Genomic DNA, 4444 nt, shown 5'->3' with positions numbered 1-4444 from the left:
GTCCCTAGATCGTCTATGTAAAGATTTCATTGGGACTTCTTTCATACTGAGGGGCTTTTTAGCAGACTTCTACTCGGATCCTTAGCAGAGATATTTTCAATAGAATGCTGACGTTTTTTATTTTAAGATATTTTCATTTATAGAAGTCCAGACTAAAATACGATTTATGTCATAATTTATTACTTTTTTTCGATACAATACAGACGTTAGACCAAAAAATTGTTACCTAATAATTCTGTCATCTCATAACCTTTTGAAAATTCATTCAAACCCTCCAAATAATTCTTTAATTTGAAGTTATTGAACTTTATTAGAAAACTAAAACCATGAACGATTTCTACACATACACAAAAATTTCGAAATCTTGAGAGAGTAACCTTTTCGAAAGAGAGAAGAAGTCTTATTCACTCTCTTGGACTCATTTGACACAAATCACGATTGTTTACGATTGTCCATAGATCATGTCAAGTGGTTCGTTTTTATTGACAAAAACATCAAAACAACAACAACGACACATTAACACTTGGCCGGCCTTTTTACACACACACACACTCACACAACAACACAACTATTACTAATAATGTGATCAATAACGAGACTAGTTTCTTCACCAGGGGATGTAGCTCAGATGGTAGAGCGCTCGCTTAGCATGTGAGAGGTACGGGGATCGATGCCCCGCATCTCCATTTTCAATTATTATTTGTAATATAATTTTTTTATTTTAGTATTTTCTAAGCAATATTTTTCTCTATTTATTTACATGATATTCTCCAAGCAACATCCTCGGAATATTAATTATGTACTTCAAAATCGACTAGTTTTTGAATCGTTTTTTGTTCGCACCTATTTTGTTTTGTTCGTTTTTTTTCTTTCTTCCCTCTTGTTTTCATTGCTTTTAAACGAAATATTTGTTTATATTTTTCGGCTCATTTGGATTGTTTGCCTCCACCGCGTACGTCTGATGATGTCATTAATTGTGGCGTTCTAATGGTTTCTATAACATTTCTCGTTGTGGTATGGGGAATTGTATTCTTGCTTGCAAAACAATTTCATTTCAATTCGAATAAACAAAAATAAATTGAAATGAAAAATACAGAACATCCAAATTAATGCTAATGGTTTTGTTGTGGATTTTGAAAATTGAATAAAAAAAATATTGAATTATTTTTCGAGTCATCATAGACGAGCTGAAGGGAGTCTTTATAGACAAGCTGAAGGGGGTCTTTATAGGCGAGCTGAAGCAGGGATCCTCTATAGGCGAGATGAAGCCGGGAGCCTTTATAGGCGAGCTAAAGCAGGCAGCCTTTATAGGCGAGCTGAAGCCGAGAGCTTTTATAGGCGAGCTGAAGCCGAGAGCTTTTATAGGCGAGCTGAAGCCGGGAGCCTTTATAGGCGAGCTGAAGCCGGGAGCCTTTATAGGCGAGCTGAAGCCGGGAGCCTTTATAGGCGAGCTGAAGCCGGGAGCCTTTATAGGCGAGCTGAAGCAGGCATCCTCTATAGGCGAGCTGAAGCAGGGATCCTCTATAGGCGAGCTGAAGCCGGGAGCCTTTATAGGCGAGCTGAAGCCGGGAGCCTTTATAGGCGAGCTGAAGCAGGGATCCTCTATAGGCGAGCTGAAGCCGAGAGCTTTTATAGGCGAGCTGAAGCTGGGAGCCTTTATAGGCGAGCTGAAGCAGGGAGCCTTTATAGGCGAGCTGAAGCCGGGAGCCTTTATAGGCGAGCTGAAGCCGGGAGCCTTTATAGGCAAGCTGAAGCCGGGAGCCTTTATAAGCGAGCTGAAGCAGGGAGTCTTTATAGACGAGCTGAAGCAGGAAGTCTTTCATAGACGAGCTGAAGCAGGGAGTCTTTCATAGACGAGCTGAAGCAGGGAGTCTTTCATAGACGAGCTGAAGCAGGGAGTCTTTCATAGACGAGCTGAAGCAGGGAGTCTTTCATAGACGAGCTGAAGCAGGGAGTCTTTCATAGACGAGCTGAAGCAGGGAGTCTTTCATAGACGAGCTGAAGCAGGGAGTCTTTATAGGCGAGCTGAAGCCGGGAGCCTTTATAGGCAAGCTGAAGCCGGGAGCCTTTATAAGCGAGCTGAAGCAGGGAGCCTTTATAGACGAGCTGAAGCAGGGAGTCTTTATAGACGAGCTGAAGCAGGAAGTCTTTCATAGACGAGCTGAAGCAGTGAGTCTTTCATAGACGAGCTGAAGCAGGGAGTCTTTCATAGACGAGCTGAAGCAGGGAGTCTTTCATAGACGAGCTGAAGCAGGGAGTCTTTCATAGACGAGCTGAAGCAGGGAGTCTTTCATAGACGAGCTGAAGCAGGGAGTCTTTCATAGACGAGCTGAAGCAGGGAGTCTTTCATAGACGAGCTGAAGCAGGGAGTCTTTCATAGACGAGCTGAAGCAGGGAGTCTTTCATAGACGAGCTGAAGCAGGGAGTCTTTCATAGACGAGCTGAAGCAGGGAGTCTTTCATAGACGAGCTGAAGCAGGGAGTCTTTCATAGACGAGCTGAAGCAGGGAGTCTTTCATAGACGAGCTGAAGCAGGGAGTCTTTCATAGACGAGCTGAAGCAGGGAGTCTTTCATAGACGAGCTGAAGCAGGGAGTCTTTCATAGACGAGCTGAAGCAGGGAGTCTTTCATAGACGAGCTGAAGCAGGGAGTCTTTCATAGACGAGCTGAAGCAGGGAGTCTTTCATAGACGAGCTGAAGCAGGGAGTCTTTCATAGACGAGCTGAAGCAGGGAGTCTTTCATAGACGAGCTGAAGCAGGGAGTCTTTCATAGACGAGCTGAAGCAGGGAGTCTTTCATAGACGAGCTGAAGCAGGGAGTCTTTCATAGACGAGCTGAAGCAGGGAGTCTTTATAAACGAGCTGAAGGGAGTTTTACATGCGAGCTGAAGGGTGTCTTTATAGACGAGCTGAAGAGAGTATTTATAGACGAGCTGAAGGGAGTCTTTGTAGATGAGCTGCAGGTAGTCTTTTTAGACGAGCTGCATGTAGTCTTTTTAGACGAGCTGCAGGGAGTCTTTCATAGACGAGGTGAAGGGAGTCTTTATAGACGAGCTGAAGTGAGTCTTTATAGACGAGCTGAAGTGAGTCTTTATAGACGAGCTGAAGTGAGTCTTTATAGACGAGCTGAAGTGAGTCTTTATAGACGAGTTGAAGTGAGTCTTTATAACGAGCTGAAGCAGGGAGTTTTTATAGGCGAGCTGAAGTGAGTCTTTATAGACGAGCTGAAGCAGGGAGTCTTTATAGACGAGCTGAAGCCGGGAGTCTTTATAGACGAGCTGAAGACAGTCTTTATAGACGAGCTGAAGGGAGTCTTTATAGACGAGCTAATGAGAGTCTTTATATAGACTCTACAGACAATCTGAAAGGGTCTTTATAGGGGGTCTTTATAGACGAGCTGAAGAAGCCTTAGTCTCTGAAGGGTGTCTTTTAGACGAGCTGAGGGGAGTTTTTATCGAGTTGGATGGTTTATAGACTCCCTCGAGTCTTTATAGAAGAACTGAGGGTAATCTGGTAGACGAGGAGGCGGGAATCTTCATAGTCGAACTGCAAAGATTCGTCATAGATGAGCCGAAGGGAGTATTTATCGACGAATTGAAGTGTGTCGTTGTAGACGAATCTTTAATATCAAGGCGAGATTGGAGCATTTGCAGACAAATGAAAATATCGAATTTATGGATGACCTTGAGAAGGTATCTCTATGCATTCTGGAGAATTTCTTAATAGAAAACCTGTAGAAAAATTTTCCTTCTAACTGAATACTTCCTCATTTTCCAGTCAAATTCAGGTTAAATCGGAATATCACCTAATTTTATTAGAATTAAATTATTTCCTTTCTCTGATCCCACATCCATTTATTTCGCATTTCTGTCACTTGGCCTTCATTCAAATTTGGATTTAGTTAAGCCACACTGTGACCTTGCCGAATCTAAAATTTTATTTTACTTTCCTTCATTTTTTTACTATTAGATTTATTTTTGTAACTACTTGAAAACCACCAACAGTTTGGAATTTCTGATTATTATTTGAATAAGTTGCTGGATGGCTGACTGACTAACTCTCCTCACATTGAATGCTTAGAATTAAAAATACATTTTCAAATTTTAATATGAAAACCACGTTTTCAAATATATTTTCAAATGCCATTTTAGAATAATTTTTGTTTTGTTGTTGTAGTAAACAATTAGCTAGCTGAGGTTAAAATGAATCACTCGCTTCGGCATCTTGAACCCAACTAAGAGTTTTGTTGTTTTGAAAAAAAATTAAAAAAAAAAAATACTTGGCGATAACAAAACGAAGGAACATAGCTTAATATGTAGATGTGTAATATTCAATACAGGGCGTTCTGCATAATTGAATTTTTTTTATAAAGTGCACAGAAGGTTAAAGTCTCCAATCGATTTTATAAAAAATCACAGGTTTCATAAGATTTTTTCTATAGAAAAT

At 41.0% G+C, this 4444-nt stretch overlaps 1 non-coding gene across 1 annotated transcript; it reads left to right on the top strand.

Moving 5' to 3' along the window:
* Positions 1–613: 613 nt before the first annotated feature.
* Trnaa-agc (transfer RNA alanine (anticodon AGC)) lies at positions 614–686 on the top strand. Its single transcript has one exon. It is a non-coding gene; the product is annotated as a tRNA-Ala (tRNA).
* The last annotated feature ends 3758 nt before the right edge of the window (positions 687–4444 follow it).

Source organism: Musca vetustissima, unplaced genomic scaffold (genome assembly GCF_032173495.1).
Source record: "Musca vetustissima isolate MV318-11 ecotype Yass unplaced genomic scaffold, APGP_CSIRO_Mvet_v1 utg5983, whole genome shotgun sequence".
Lineage (NCBI taxonomy): Eukaryota > Metazoa > Arthropoda > Insecta > Diptera > Muscidae > Musca > Musca vetustissima.
Note: the sequence above shows the minus strand (reverse complement) of the source record. Positions and strands in the feature narration are given on the sequence as shown.